Source organism: Anas platyrhynchos, chromosome 21 (genome assembly GCF_047663525.1).
Source record: "Anas platyrhynchos isolate ZD024472 breed Pekin duck chromosome 21, IASCAAS_PekinDuck_T2T, whole genome shotgun sequence".
NCBI classification, from domain to species: domain Eukaryota; kingdom Metazoa; phylum Chordata; class Aves; order Anseriformes; family Anatidae; genus Anas; species Anas platyrhynchos.
Genome location: NC_092607.1, coordinates 9,901,061 through 9,917,243, shown reverse-complemented (window position 1 = coordinate 9,917,243; position 16,183 = coordinate 9,901,061). Strand labels below are relative to the sequence as shown.

The following is a 16,183-nucleotide window of genomic DNA, read 5'->3' as shown; positions in this document are numbered from 1 at the left end:
GCAGGGCCGTGGCTGCTGCTGCCCAGCTGGGTTGTTTCCTAAGGGACCCCACTTTCAGCCCTGCTCCCCTGCTGGTCACTACATCAAAGCAGTGTGGCTGAGCTCCCCTCTTCTCTGTGCACCCGCTGTGGGAATGCAAACAAACCCAGGGCTGCAGGGAATCTGGGTATGAAATACAGTCAGGAAGAAAACTTGCAAGCCTGAGGCCAAGGGTAAGCCCTCACATTGAGTTTCTGCGGGAGCAGCTGTGTCCCACCTGGCACGCAGCACGGCCAGCCTGCAGCATTTCTGTGGAGGCAGTGGCAAATGGAGAGCAGCAAAGCAGGCGGGCAGGGGTTGCTCGTTGTCCCTCCTGCTGGAGCTTCTCATCTGCCTCTGGGGGAACCTGGAAGGTGAAAAGGCTCCCGCTGTCCTTGGAGTGACCAAGGTCATTCCTGGGAGCCAGAGCAGATGCCAGATGTCCCATGGCTCATGCCAATGGCACTGCACAGCAATTAGCTGGAAAGATGGTCAAGCAACATGGGCAAGGAAAGAGGGAAGACTACAGGGCAATGCCTGCAGAGGGGCAGAGGAGGAAGATCTCTTCATGAGCGGCCTGCACAGTCAGGTTTTCAGACCCTGGAGGTATGGGAGGACTAGGTGAGATGAGGACGTGGGCTGTCTGAGCTGCCCAAATGGCATCTTGGTTCTGCACCAGGGTAGCGTGGTCTCCCCATGGGGCCTCCGCGGTGCCCCCAGACATCCCTCCCCAGCCCTCCATGGACAGATTGTGTTTGTTTCAGCTCAGCGCGCTCATTAGATTAAAGTGGAAGAGTCGATCTGATCAAACTTGGAAACAAAAATAAACGTGCTGGGTTCAGCAGATGGAGGGAACAGTCTGGCAAGTCGGGCGAGCCCTGGCAGTGCCCCGCAGCAAACACAGCAGCTGTGTCGCAGCAGCCCCCTCAGACGCATCTTCCCCGCACCGGTGTGCACAGTTCTGGCCCAGCGGGATCCCAGCTGTGGCCTCAGAAGGGGGCTGTGGGTGATGGGGTGTGCGCTGGGGGATGTCTGGGCCCAGTGCAGGCATGAGGTTTTTCCTCCAGCACTCGCAGCTGCATGCTGTGGAGGGGTTCTGACTCACACCTTTCTTTTCCCTGTTTTGCTGTCCCACCACTTTGCATCTCCTGAGCCCCCTTGGCTATGCGTGAGCCCAGTGCACTGCTGCTGCTGCCCCCAGGTAGCCTGTGCTGGGGATCCCAGGACACCCACCACTCCCACAAGCTTTTACCAGGGGCACAGATTTGCTGTGTGCTTCCATTGTAAACTGCAGCAGTGCAAACAATTATTCTTGATCTCAAAGGATTGTGCTGGGAACAGAGATGAATGAACCTATGTGCTATAGTACAGCTGCCAGATGAACATTTTATGGGGTGTTTACTTTGCTTATGCGATGCTGAAGTACCTCTGCAGTTCAAGCACTGCTGAAACACATCTCCTCTGTTCATTACACATCTCATCTGCTCATTAACACCCATACCCAGCCAGGCCCACAAAATAAGCAGCAATGCCTCTCCTCTGGGGACCTGATGCATGCTGTCTTAGCAGAGAAAGCCCCCTCCAGTAGGGCAGAGGAGTCAGGGGGAGTCTTACCCTCAAGCCCTGCCCTCGTCCTTTCCTGGATCTTACCTCCAGGCTGGTGGCACTAAGAGCCTTCCTGGCAGTGTCCTGCCCTGCATTCCCGTGAGCTCCCCAGCACTGAGGGGGTGACTACGCAACCAAGGGCTCAGCCAGCAGAAGGGAAACTGCTTCTGCTGGAGACATCCCTGGTCTGTCTCAGCTGGGATATTCCCATGTATTTTGCCCCTTACGTTTGGAGTCGACTGACCCCCAATTACTTCCCTGCTCCGCCAGCCCAGTGAGGGCTGCTTGTGCCTAGACCTTCTTAGTTAAATCTCTGATGGGTTTTGCCCAAATGGGGGGGGGGGGGGCTCCCACTGCCTTGTGCCTGGGGGTGGCATATATATCCAGGTATATCTCCTCAGGGTGCACAGTGGAGATCTGCCCAGGGTGGAGACACTGCTCCAGCGTGACTGTCCCTGAAAGTAGGTCCTGCTCTATTTGCATGCTAGAGGACCAGGCTCCCACACTGATACTACAGAATGGATTTTACACCCTTTTTGGCGGATTTGAGCTGTATTTAAGAGAGAGCTCCTGGCAGCAGTGATCCCAGGAGCTCTACTCAGATCATGATCTGGTGGTTCTCTGTTAAGTGCATCTTGCTGCCCAGAGTGGGCTGCTGATGAACCAGAGTGGTTTTTGGGGAATGGTTCTGCACAGACCATGTACCTTCTTATCCATAACCCCCTTGCCTCTGAGATGGATGCACTTGGGGTTGCTCTGGGTTGCAGCCAGCTTGTGTGCTGCATAATGAGGCTAAAAGTGTGGGAGCTGGGAGATGCAAACTCTATTCCTGGGTCTTCTGTTTGCTCCCTGATATCTCCTGGGCAAGACATTACTCCTCTGTGCCTTGTGATACCTAATTGCAAGGCAGTTGTAAGGATCATGAGACATACTGGGGATGGTGTTGTGCAGTGGTGGGAGCTGTAGCGTGGTGGAGCATTTACAGCAGAAGCAATACAACCCCTCTCTGCAGAGTGGTGGGACAACCTGGGCCAGCCCAATGCCATTGGCCCCAACCTACTGGGAAACGATGGGGCTGGGATGAATACCTCTTCTTGAGCTTCTCTAGGAAACATCCCTGCTGGCAAATACTTCTGGGTTTGCAGATCTCCTCATGGGTCTGCAAATACTTGGGGTTATCCAGGACACTGAAGCAAACTGTTTTTTAAAGAAAAGCAAGACTGCAGGTCAGAACTATACTTTGCATTGTAACAGGTGGCCTGCTTGGGATCAGGCAATCACATCTGCTTGCAATTTCAGCTGGGTTATAGAGTCAATAGAGAATGAAATGACTTGGGAGACAGCTGGACAGGAGGATTCTGATTATTGCTTGGTACTGAGGGAACAAGAATTGAAAACTAGGGAGCTGCCTTGATCCTGACAAAAATGGAGGTGAACCATGGGGAGACTCATCCCTGGGCTGTGCCAGGAGGGTGTGGAGGTGCTGTGGAGGTGACCAGGTGCTAGGCAGGGAGGCTGGTACAGCAGTTTGCATTTTCTAATGGGCCTGGGAGCAAATAACTGCAGCGTTGAAGGTAGGAGGTGGAAAGTCATAATGCTGGGGGAGACGGAGCTGTGACCTCCCCTGTCTGCCCATACCACCACAGGCAGAACCCCCTGCCCCATGGATGGGACTTATCTCCAGGCTGCTGAGCAGTTTGACTGCTGGCCACAGCTCCTCTTTTCAGGGGTGGCCTCTGCCTGCTGTATCCTGGAACAAAGAAGGAAGTTTTGAACTCTCTTCTGTCTTATTAACTCAATTTGTACTTTTATATACAAATGTCTTTCTCTCCTCTTGCCAAGAAAGCTGTCTGATCAGCAGCAATTAAAAAAGCAAACTGCAGTGATGACTTTTATAGCGTGTTCTGTGTGGCCTTGCTGAATGCCCTCAAGAAGAAGATGCCAGAAGTTTGGGAATTTCTGCTGTGCAAAGGCAGGGCCAGGACATGACCATGTGCAGAGAGAGGGGCTGTGCTGGGCAGGCAGTCGTGGTCACTGGTCTCTCTTGGCCTCATGCTGCTGAGCTGTGCCTGGGGCAGGCCTCCATAAGCGTAGCATCTGCAGGCATCCTAACGCCAGCTGGAGGATGCAGGACCAACGCTGGCTGCAGGGTCTCTCACCAGGACCGGGAAACGTAGAGCTCAGCAGGGACTGTGCCTCCTGAGCTGCATAGGTCCTGCAGGCACCTGTGGCACCCCAGGCGCTTCCAGTGGTTTGATCTCAGCTCTCCCTGTCTTGCTGCTGTTCAGGAGTAAATCCAGGAAAATGCTGGACTGCTTTTCCATCCATCATTGATGATTCTCTTTTCATTTGCTTTTTGGGCTTCACCCTCTTAATCCAGCTGTCTCTTGCCTTACAAATGTTCTTTCCTCAATTACTTATACCAAGCTGCAGGGCTGTTTCGGTTCGTCTCAGGAGCACGATGAAGCTTTGCTGTCCTGCAGGCACAAGCCTAGTGTGGGAACAGATCGCCCACCTCTGCCTTCATCAGAAGCTTCATCATTATTCCCTCCCTCCCAAGAAGTGCAGATGCAGGGTTATGTCTCAAGGCAAAAGGAAGAAAAGTCCCAGCTTGGAGCTGAACTGCAGTCCGTGCTGGGAGGTGCCAGATGCCCTTACAGAAAGGAGGGACTACGGGGAGAGATCCCTCCCCACTCCAAGATGGGGAGGGATGGTGGGGACTGTGCCATCCTTGTTCCCACTTGGAATTTCAGGATGCTGGTATGAAATATGAGCTTTGTGAGCAATCCTGACTTCTTTGCCTCACCCTCCTTAGAACTCCTCCACCTCTTGCACTGAGGCATGGAAACACAGGTCTGGTCTTTCTAGCCAGCTCTGATGTGCAACTTCCCAGACAGGGGACCAGTTCAGACCATTCCTGCACCAAGGCTGCTTTATCCCCACTTCATAATGCTCTTATCTTGAAGGCTCTGCTCAGATTAAAGCCCAGGCAGTCAGTCCCCTCCCTAGATGTTTTGCAATGAAGTTTTCTTCCTTTAATCCGATGAGAGTGTAAGCTGCTCTTTTCAAAGTGCACAGATGTACATGTCACTGGTATGGTGAACTAGACTGACTGAGGGCAGAGGGAGGGTGCCCTGTGCTTCAGCTTGGTGGCACTTGTGGCTGTTGTCACATTTCTCCTCCAGGCCTCCGGGAGCAGCTGTGTAATGCCCAAGTCCACCAGCAGTCATAAAGGCTAAAGGCTCACATGGGAGCAGGATGAGTTGTTCAACAGACGAGTCTGTTGACCTTCCCGGACACCTTCAAAAAGCTAAATCCCAATTTTGGTCTCAGACAGCCATGGAGGTCCTAGAATCAGGGGAATGGTGCTGGCCATTTCAGTGGGAACCCAAGGGTGGAAACCTCAGCAGCTGTTTAGGTGGTGTCCGAGGACGTGGCCTTAGCTGTGTGACTGTCACCTAGCCATGGTGGGCTGTTTTTTCTCAGTGAGCTCGTGAGTCCATGGCCATGAGTGGGCTGTGGGAAGGCTCGGGAAGATGGTTCTCTTGCAGCGGGGAAGGGACTGGAGTTAATCCACGCCTTCCTGAACTTACAGCTGTCTTTGTCCTCCTCAGCCCAAGGAGCATTGTCAAACAGCTGCCGCCTGGCTCTGCCTGCCCCACAGCCAGTGCATGGACCAGCAACATCCTCCAGCTCATGCATGACAGCAGTACACTGGCAGAAGAGGCACCTCAGACAGCAACGCTCAGACTGTGAGTGCTCTGGGCACCATGGGCGGTGCAGGACCCTGGGGTCATGATTCTGCTCCTGCATGGAGTGTCCCTGGGGTGAAAGGGGACAGGAGCCTGTGGGTCTGGGGAAGCTGTGGGGTCCTTTTTTCCCATGGGGACAGTCCAGCATGCAGAGCTGAGCTGCTGCGAGATGTGGGCATGGCCTCAGCAGCCTGGAGTGAGCAGATAACTTGGGCACAGGGTGGCCCAAGGACTCTGTTACTGATGGGCGAGGGGGGAGAAGGAAGAGCTGTGATCCTCTGAGCAAGCCAAAGGAGGAGGTTGTTGCAAGGGAAGGCTGAAATTGCCTTCAAGCCACTGCTTTGCCATGTGGAACAAGCTCAGTATGTCTGTGCATGGATGCAAAGCCAGGTACTGCTGCATATTTGCTGAGAAAGATTGTCCAGTTCTGCAGCCCTCTCAAACACATGGAAAGCCTGTATTTCTCCCCCATGGAGAGAGATGAACTCGTGCCAAGGACAGTACTCTGGATTTAAGGAGTGTTGTCGCAGCTGCTGGGGTCCATTGGGAAGGAACTTGTTCTGGAAGCAGCAGACACTTGAGAGGTGGTAAATAGGCATGGTAAACCTATGGAGGAATTAATCACATGCCTCTCCTGCATCAGGAGCAATGTCTTGCCATGTTCTGGGGTGTGACACCAGCAGCTCAGACAAGCCCAAGTTTTCAAAAGGTCTTACTTTGGCCTCCCAAAAGGAGATGGTCATAAAATCCAGTAATCACCATGAATATGTTAGGAGTCTGGTTCGATTCTCCTTCACAGTCCTGCAGTCTCAGTCAACAGAGCAACTAAGGGATCCCAAGGGGTGGTCGAATGGAAGACAGTGCATAGGCTGGTGTGAGTGCTCTGTCCTGGCCCTGACACTGTTTGGAAGCAAATAACTGTTTCTCCAAAGATCACATACTATGAGGAAGCTCCTGACCCTCACAGGACATGGCTTTCTCAGCAGATACAGCAGCTCCTAAAATCCTTTTCTGAGTTGTTGTTGCAGAAAAAAATAAATAAATCCATGACACTTTATAAAACAAGTTGATCTTTTTGCCCGCCATCTAGGTCAATAAAAGAGCATCTTTGTAACCTTCTGGGGTCATTCAGAAAGAAGAGGCATGTGATTTTCTGCAAGCCCAGAGCTGACATATACGGAGATTTCTCTTTGAAATTAAGCCTTTGGCTGGTGGTGCAGACTTCAAGTAGATCTGAGGATGGGGTAGAGGTTGGGTATGTGTGCATTGAGGAAGGAGTCATGCACCTGGCACGGCTGCTGTGTTGTGTTGTGGTTGTCACACACAACCCTACACCCTTCTGTACTTCAGGAAAGACGTTCTCAAACCTTCCCACTGAATAACACATGCACAAACACAACCCATCCAACAAATTGAGTACGTGGTTTGGTGATGAGTGAGATGCAGCAAAGTTCTAGGTATCTCCTGCATGCTGTTGTGCTATGGACAAGGAAAGGCCAGAAGGAACTGAAATCTGATGGGCTTGGGTTCTTCTTGGATGTTACGTGCAAAAGAATGGGTGAGATGGAGTCTGCTGTCTAATTTGGGAAGGAAACTGGCAAACCCACATCTGCACCAACCTGACTCTTGTGCCTGCATACTGGAGTCTTCCCCTGGTCTGCACTGGGTGGTGCCGTGCTGTGTCCCACACCTTTGGGAGGAACATGTGTCTCTTCTGTCTTTTCTGACTTTAAATACCGGGGAAACACCAAGGAAGTAAAAAAGGCAAGTCAGTCCCCAGCAGAGACCTGAGAGCAAATGGTCACAGTTCCTATGGGGCACAAAGGTGGATGGGTGCGTGGGGGGACAGTGATGTCCTCGAGGTAGGAGAAATTTATGGGGTCACTCCTGGGCACTGGGACGCCGCCTCACTGGGCACACGGCTGGGACTGCCCCTGTCCCACAGGACCCATATGGCAACACTGGCCCTGGTCCCGGGCTGAAGGAGCAGTGAGCAGTGGCAGCAGGGACTTCCCCACTTCCCCACTCCCTGGTAATCACCCACCCGCCTCTTTATTCTAATTGCAGTTGTTTGATCTCTCTCTGGGTTCTCTCTCTCTCTCTCTTTTTTTTTTTTTTTTTAATGTAGGAGACACATGTTTTGTTCCAAGCACTTAACTACCTCTTGGGCTGTGTTTCATTTATTCACTAGGATAGAAATCGGAGTTGTCAGGTTTGCTTTTTTATTTTTGCTGGGTTTTTTGTTTATTTGTTTGGTTGGTTTTTTCCTTCTTTCTGCTCCTTCTCTATTTTGTAACGAAAGCGATAAAAATCCCTGCATACTCCAGCATGCCCAGCCCATCTCCTGGCCCCAGCTCCTCCTATGGCTTCGGAGCAGAGGAGCAGCAGTGGGGAGGAGCAGTCCTCCCGGGCAGGCTGCTGGCTCACATGGCTCCTTGGGAACTGGGAGGTTACTGGTGGTGCCAGTTCAGCTGCCACACTGCTGGGAGTTGCTGGGAGGTGAGGGCCAGGTGCCAGGCACTGCAGCACAGGGCAGTGCTCACGAGGGTGCTGTTGGCTGGGACCCCTGTCCCCACTCCAGACCTCTGTCAGGCTACAGAACTTGTCTAGGGCTAGAGAGGTGGGTGCCTGTCTCCCTGCCTGCAAAGCAGCACTCCTGCTCTGGGTTTGGTGTCTCTGCCTCATCAATACCGTCCTGCTCAGTGAGCAGCCTGTCCTCCTGCTTGTCAGCCCCTGGCACCTTCCCTTACCAAGAGCCTGCACAAATACTTTGCACCTCCTGTGCTTGAAGTTCAGCAAGGTGTCGAGGCAGTGCTGGATGGCCCAGGGCTGTTCCCCACCTCTGTCGTGCAGCCATGCACACCTCTTCTCCCTGGCTCCACAGGACAGGCGCTGGTGTGTGCAGGGCACTGCAGGCTCTGCTGGGTGCAGCAGTGATCTCAGGGCAGCCTGGCTGTGGGCATGCATAGTGGCACTGCTGGATCAGCTTCCCACATCCTTTAACCTATGGCTAGGTAGCAGGTTGGCACCCAAGGCAAGAGTTTAGTGATGCAAGGTGGAGGGGACAGGGGGCGGGGGGCAGCAGTCAGCATCTACCTGTTGCTACAGCTGCCCGTCCCCCTGGGGAGGACACACAGCAGGGGCAGAACACAGTGGTGGGATGCAAGTACTGCATTGGCACAGCAACCTCTGCCCTTACTTGTTTGGGGGCTGGAAATAAAGGCCCAGTCTCTCCTTGAGCCTCTCCCTGGCACAAAGGTGCCCCCATCACCAGGCCAGGCTGGGAGCCCTGGCTGGGTTTGCAGTGGGTTGTTTCCCACACTTGTGTGTGTGCCTGCTGCCAGCCCAGCTCCCTGCAGGCAACCCCTTGCGTGCCCACAGGTGGGGACAGAGCTGCAGAGCAAGACCTGGATCTGCTCTCGTCTCTGCTCACTCAGCCAAGGAGGCCAAACCCCTTGTGGCACTGGTCTGGGAGCAGCGGGGTCCTTCTGCAGGACTTTCACAGAATCACAGAATGGCCTGGGTTGAAAGGGACCTCAAAGACCAGTACCAACCCCCCTGCCATAGGGACGCCACCCACTAGCATCCACAACTTCTCTGGGCAACCTGTGCCAGTGCCTCACCACCCTCTGAGTGGAGAATTTCCTTCTAACCTCTAGCCTAAATCTCCCCTCTTTTAGTTTAAAACCATTCCCTCTCATCCTGTCATTATCTGATTGAGCAAAGAGTCGCTCCCTGTGCTTCCTCAAATGCAGCAGGAGGTGGATGGAGGAGGATGGCATGGTGGCCATTTGCACTGTTGAACTGAACACCTGGCCCATACTCACTGGGTTTCCTCTTGAGAGAGGAATGTATTCCCCGAGCACATCTGTAACTGCACGTGGCTGAGGACCCATCCGTTTTCAAAGGGTCTGGCACAGCCCAGAGCAGTGGTGTTTCCCTAGTGGTGAGGGTTTGCTGGGAGGGGTGCTCTGAGCTGATGTTCAGCCTGGAGAAATGCTGGTGTAGGAGAAGGTGAATAAAATGGAGCCATGAAACATAGCACCTGACTTGCAGGCTCAAACTTGCAGTGGGTCCTTCTTTCAGAGAGAAGAGGTCTGTGATGTCTGGAAAGTCAACTTTCACATTTATACATTGAGAGTTTGTGAGATTGGTTTGTTTTTCACACTCTGAAGGCCACTGGTGGAGACAACTGTGCTCATTCTGGGAGCTTGCTTGCTTAGAGACTGAATAAAAGCAAAGAAAACACTTTAAGGCTTGGTGACTTAGTCACCAAGCACCCAGACCTCTGCATTTTCTGGCTGGCCCAGAAGTAGAGCACACTTTCTTCTGTGTAGAGAAGCACACAGACGCATGTTGGAGCTAATAAATGGAGATCTTACTAGTTGCCTGGCTACCTTGCTTGACAAACAGCAATCCAGACAGCCAATGGATTTGGGATGCGTGTAGATAAAAGAAAACTACAAAAAGACTGATGGACAGCAGTGCAGGTGGATGGATGGATGGATGAATATTTTGTTCTAAAAAGATGAGCTGAATAAATTCTGAGGTGAAGAAAGCCTATGGCTGTAGTGGGGAGGATGGGACTGGACAGGCAGATCTGCAGGCTAGCTTGAACAAGGGCAGATGGGTTGGGCAGCCTCCTGAACCTGCACATCCTGATGGTGCTTCTTATCAAAAGTCTTGGTGCACAAAATCCAGGATCTTGTCCTTCTCATGAAAGGGTTCCTGGTCCAAATGTAGCTCTCTGTAGAAAGCCACCTGCATATCTACTGAACCTCAGTTCCGTAGTGCTGCTGAACCCCCCCAAAGGCTTGTCACCTGCAGAAAATCTGCAGACACTTTCCCTGGACTTCCAGACTCTCAGTCCCTCAGCACCTGTGCTAGGGAGCACAAAACCAACCTCTCCTTGGCAAACGTTGAGTAAGTTAGCTCCCAAAAACTTGGCAGTGGAGGAACTTGTACACCAGCAAACACAAGGATTATTTTGCTGTGGATTCCCAAAAGATCTTCATAGCCAAGTAGTGCTGTGTGTCCTGAGAACTTGCTGTTCAAAGTGGGAGCTTGCAGTTGCAGATGAGCCCTTCCATGTATTTCTAGGTAAGGACCGTGGGTCTGCTCTTCGTTATTCTCCGTAAACCTCAACAGTTTGCAGCATAGGGTCACTCCTCGGGGAGCCCCACGCTCTAGGGGCTCAGGCCACAGTCTCTCATACAGACCCGGCAGAAACAAGCAACTTGCCCAACTTCACATGCCAAAAGGGCAAAAAATCCCCCCAGTCCTCATTCTTCCCATCTCGGAGCCTCCAATGTGTCTACCAGAGGGACTGCACAGAAGCACAGGGCACACTGATGCATGGCATGGTGCTTCCCAGGAGCTATCTGGGCCTCACTGCTAAGGGGCCGCAGCCCCGCGCCATGAGCCCTTGGCTGTGTCGCTCCCACCATTTCTCACAGCTCTTGTTCTGCTGCCAGCCAGCCTCCGCAGACCTGGAAGCCTTCCTCCCTCTGCCTTTTCCTCCTCTCCTCCTGCTTCCTAAGTTTGAAGAAAGAGCCTAGCCAGGGCTATCAGTGCCAGGGACAAACACAGGAAAAAGGGAACGGATGGTTCTCGCTCTCAGCCAGCCTCTCTGCTAGGGAAGCTCAAATCTTTATCTATAGAGCTGGGCTCTCCTGGGGTCAGTCCCTGGACTTGCTTTGGGCAGAAGCTGCCAGTGCTATTCCGGACCCCTTTCCTCTCCAAAGTGGTTGTTTTCCTTCTAAGCAGCACTGCAGTGCTCAAATAAGAAGGGATTTGCAATGCAGAGAAAAACCTCCCACCCGCCACTCAGCAGCGTGTGGGCTGAGAGCAGAGCTAGGAGCAGCTGTGCCACTTTGCTTTAACTGCTCAGGCTCAACAGTCCTCCTGTCCGTACCCTCAAGCCTCGGCCACTATACAGCAAGTTCTGGGTCAGCCTGTGGCTCTGGTACCTGCCAGGTAGTGCCCTGGATTGTGGAGTGCTGCCCAGGGACCATGGAGGTGCTGGTTTAGGGCTTACTGCTTCCTTGCAACATTCCTTATTTTCCTGATCTGCTGAGCAGGGACAGTACAGCTGGCTTCACTCTGTGCCTTCCTAGGCATGAAAAATGCTATAGAGGGAATAGAAGCATAGAAGACAGCAAGACTTTTATGTCCACGATCCAGGAGATTACTGTGTTCGCAGAGGAAGTCGGTGGGTGCTTTGGGGCCCCAGGGAGAGGGCCAGGAGGGCCAAGAGGGACTGCAGGTTAATCCTGCACCAGAAGGAAGGACCCTTGATACTCAGGGTCCTCTCAGGTCTGGGCATACTTTGTTTTCTTGCTGGGAAAATGAGGATGAGTGATGGAGGCTGGTTTTGAAGGGTCAGTGTATGCTTTGTCTTGGCTGTCCCCCTCCATGCTGGGCCAGCAGAATTTCAAGCAGGACATGTGGGATCGGGCCCCAGCCCCAGACTTGGAAATTCAGTGCTGACCGTATGTCCTCTTCTGGGAGGACCACCACGCTCTGTTCCCTGGGGAAGCTTCAGTGTTACTTACAGAGAGAAGGAAGCTCCCTGCTGGGCACAGGAAAGCTATTTGTGCACTTCCCAGTCTCAGTGGGACAGGAAAGGTTTGGGCGATCCCAAGGTCATCCCCTCACTGGGGCTGTGATGAGGGAGAGCACAGTGATGATGCTTTGCACTTTGGGTTGCTCACCCTGCTTCCAGCCTGAAAAAAATTGGTCGTGGTATCTTACATTGCTCCACCCTAAAATGAGAGGAACCTGGGGATCCACTGTAGGTAACATGCTGTAGTTGCTTGGTTCAAGGGAGCCCCTGAGCCCATGCAGGACAGGCATTGTTTCTGCAGCACTGGCTAATGAGCTCAAGCATGGAGTCCCATCTCTCTTCCACCCTTATTTTCGTCTTACATGGCTGAGTGTGGGGTCTGAAAGTTAGCCCTGGGCAGCTGGAACAGAGCAGGAGCACTTCCCTTCCCCAGGGTGTCGTGCTGCTCTGGTTCCTTGAAGAGTCATAGCATGGCCATGGGTCCCTTGTGGCCCAAGCACCTGCTGAGAGTGGCCAGGAGCACTGGAGGCCCAGCTGCTCCTAAAGCCTCTGAAGCTGTAAGATGAAAGCCTGGGGTTTACCTTCCAGGAGTTAAAGAAGCTTAGCTTCCACTACTCCTGTCTTGGTTTGCCAGTGGCTGCCAGGTTGCCTTTCCTCACTACACTGGGGGGAATTTCTGGGGAGCTGGAAAGAGGGCAGCTGATAACCTCTGCGCACATCTGCAGGGATGTGGTGGCTCAGCACAGGGAGGTGCAATGGGCGCAACTCGAGGGATGCTGCACAGACTGGCAGGGACATGGTTCTTCCCTGAGAGACTCCACCACAGACAGGCAGGTGCTGTGAGAGGAGAGGAGTCTGAGTTCAGTGCTTCTTTTCACTGGCGCAAGAGAGAGAAGCAAACTCTGCCCCCCTCCCAGGTTCTGGTTGCTCTGGCTTGCAAGGGGAGGCAAAAGACCCCAAGGCTCTTGGGCTAGGACCACCTGGGACCTCACTGGAAGGATGTGTTTTCTTGCTTGGAGCACAACTGTCAATGGAAAAGTCTCAGCACAGACTTCAGTGCTCAGAAACACTGTGGGCTGGGACACTTTGGGGAAGATTTTTAGCTGCAGCAAAGAAATTTGGCAGCTTGGAAGCAATCTAATCATCCTCCTCCCATATGCTTGGTTCTATTTAAAAGGGAGCATGTACCCAATTCCTTCCGACCAGCACGGTGACATTTCCAGAGTGCGTTTGGAAATAAATTTGGCATCCGCTGTCAAAATCTCAGATTGAGCCCAGTGCAGCTAATTTGGGCTCTGAATGCCTTTGCCACTGCAGAGCACCTTTCCCTGCTGACAGATCCTAAAGACGGCAGTGGCAGGGGTTGCTTCCCGCCACCGGGATGGGGCAGGCACTGGCCAGGCTTTAGGGGCAAAGGGGATGACCTCTCTCTCCAGGAAAGAGGAAAGCATTGGCAGCACAGTCCTGGTTCAGGAGAAGGCACAGTATCTACAAACTCCAGAATCAGCACCTCTACCACAGGGTTCTTCTGGCTGTGTGCAGAGCAAACCCCAGCGTGAAGCCATTTGCTCATCCTCAGGTGGATTTAAAGCCTCAGGTGACTTTTGGCAGTATACGTCCTGTTTCCAGTGAAGTTTCCATTGACTTCCCAAGTGATTTGATTACTGAAGGTGGCTCAAGACCCTTTTCAACTACCACTAAAGCTGAGGAGGCCATTCCCAGCTGAGCAGGAGCTGCGGTCCTGGCTTTGCTGAGCCTTTCACAGCCCAGCATGGAGGCAGGAGGAGCAGTGGACACAGAGGCTTGTCCTGCCAGCCTCCCAGCACAGACAGGGTGGCCTCCTTCCCCTTGCTCGCTAACAGAATCCCAGACTGGTTGAAGTTGGAGGCACCTTTGGAGAATATCTCGTCTAAACCCCTGCTCAGGCAGGGCCACCCAGAGCAGGTTGCCCAGGACTGACCATGTCCAGATGCCTTTTGACTATCTCCAAGGAGGGAGACTCCACAACCTGTGCAGCAGGCTGTGCTGCTCTGTGCAGCCTGCGCCAGTGCTCAGTCACCCATCCAGTAAATGAGTGCTTCCAGATGTCCTGTGTTCCAGTTTGTGCCTCTTGCCCTGGCACTGGACAGCACAGAAAAGAGCCCATCTCCAGCTGTCTGCAGCTGAAAACTGGAAGGCAAGTGAGTCACTCTGTGGGTATTTGTGTTGGGTACCTGAGCAGGTTGGTGGGCCTGTCCCCTTCCTGCAGATGTGGCTCTGTTCTCCTCAGGAAAGTGAACTTCTCTCTTTACGTCCTGGTCTTTGCCACCTGCTTGCAGCCAAACCTTTGCTCTCTGGGCTCATAGGCTGCGGGTGAGGTAGAGCCCAGATGGTGCTCCCAAGGAAACGTGTGGCTTTGGGGCTGGGATGCACAACTCACGGACAGCAGCAGTGGTGACAATAAGACTCAATGCCACATGGGTGCTCCTAGGAACACTGCACACAAGGCACATCACCTGGTTAGATTAGAATTGATGAACTCTATCTAGAAATGAGAGCAGGTACTACATCTCTGACCGGGAGCAGTTCACCCCCCTCACCCAAAATCTCCACTCCCTTACCCGCTTTGTCTCCCTGGTCCTACCAAACCTCTGCTCATTCCGGTCTCTGACACCAGCTGCTGCAGGCTGGTAGTGTACAGAGATGGGAGTGCACATGTCCACCCCTTCAAGGGACACTCTTTCTCCTTTGCTCTTTCTTCCTTACAGGTTTGTTCTCCCCCAGTGCTTCTGAAAACATTGGGGTGGGGGAGGAAGAGTAAAGCAGGTCGAAAGCATATGGCCGGATTAATGCTTTATCTCTGCCTCCTAGCTATACATGTGTTCCTTCTCTGACTATACCATTAGCTTCGTTAGCACCACTGGAGTGATGGATTAAATCCAGTGAGCTGTGCAATGAACCTCATTGCTTGAGTCAGTTTTAAGGATTATGGCAAATTATGTAGATCAGAATCAGACAGCAATCCTAGCATGGCCTGTTGTCTCGAGGGGGTGACAGGGCTGTAGATTTGCCATTCGGGAAGTTTGCTGTAATCTAATCAGATGTTCAAACAGAGCCTCCTGGCCACAGCTACGCAAATGCCTGCCTGCACTTACCATTCTCTTTTCTGTGCTCAACTTTGCTCAGTGTCTGTAAACTGCACGGTCTGGGCTAGGCCAGGGGACAGAAAGGGGCAGGATATGTTGTGATTAGTGTCCAGCTGGCAGAGGGTCCTGGAGCCATGGAGGGAGTGAAAGGAAGGAAAGAAAGGTGGGAAATGAACAGATCCCATTTGGCATCAGGTAGGAAGCAGGACTTGATGTCTCCCTCTGCCCAGGCTGAGCAATACAGGACTGCAGGGATATGCCTGGGTGCGAGGCTCACCCCTGTTCCCCACAGTACAGGACTGTGTTGAGGCAGACATACATACTGTTTTTTCCTGTCTCTCTCCTTGACCCTGTTTGCTCTGCAGTGATATGAAGTGACACCAGCAGCAGCCAAAACGCCATGGCCCTGGGGGCAGGGGAGCAGCCTGTGCTGCTGGAGGGCACCAGTTGCCAGCATGCCCTTGCCATATCCTTCAGCATGCTCAGCCCCAAGGACTCCAGGAGAAGGGCTGAAAGGCTGGGGCTGCAGCATGTAACCAGTGCCAGTGAGCCAAGGCCAAGGTGTACTGGAATGGAGAGGTTTCCGATCTTGGCCAGCTCTGGGTTTCCCTGGCTGTTTCAGCCAGGTGAGCATGACAGGCTTGAGGGCCTGAGATCAGGTTTAAACATTACTGACTGGAGAGTACCTGGGCAGACCCCTGTCCTGTTCCTCCAGGCTGATGCCTGTACGAACCTCATGACATTTAACAAGGCCAAGTGTAAGGTCGTGCACATGGGTGGGAGCAATCCCAAGCACAAATACAGGCTGGGTGCAGAATGAATGGAGTGAGAGCAGCCATGAGGAGAGGGACCTGGGGGTTTTGGTTGGTGGGAAGCTCAACATGAACTTGCACCCCAGAAAGCCAACTGTATGCTGGGCTGCATCAGAAGAAGCATGGTCAGCAGGGCAAGGGATATGATTCTCCCCCTCTGCTCTGCTCTTGTGAGACCCTACCTGGAGTGCTGTGTTCAGCTCTGAGGCCCTCACATTAGAAACACATGGAGCTGTTGTAGCAAGTCTAGAGGAGGGCCACAAGGGTAAGGGTGCCCAGAGGGCTGGAGCACCTCTCCTATGAAGA

General features: G+C 52.9%; 1 protein-coding gene across 3 annotated transcripts in view; it reads left to right on the top strand.

The window, feature by feature from the left end:
• The first annotated feature begins 5,237 nt into the window (after positions 1-5,237).
• DLGAP4 (DLG associated protein 4) overlaps positions 5,238-16,183 on the top strand; it is a 124,678-nt gene continuing 113,732 nt past the window's right edge. For all 3 annotated transcript variants that reach the window (XM_038166069.2, XM_038166068.2, XM_038166067.2), the window contains exon 1: positions 5,238-5,375. The gene's annotated coding sequence lies outside the window, so the exon portion shown is untranslated. The remainder of the gene's footprint in view (positions 5,376-16,183) is intronic.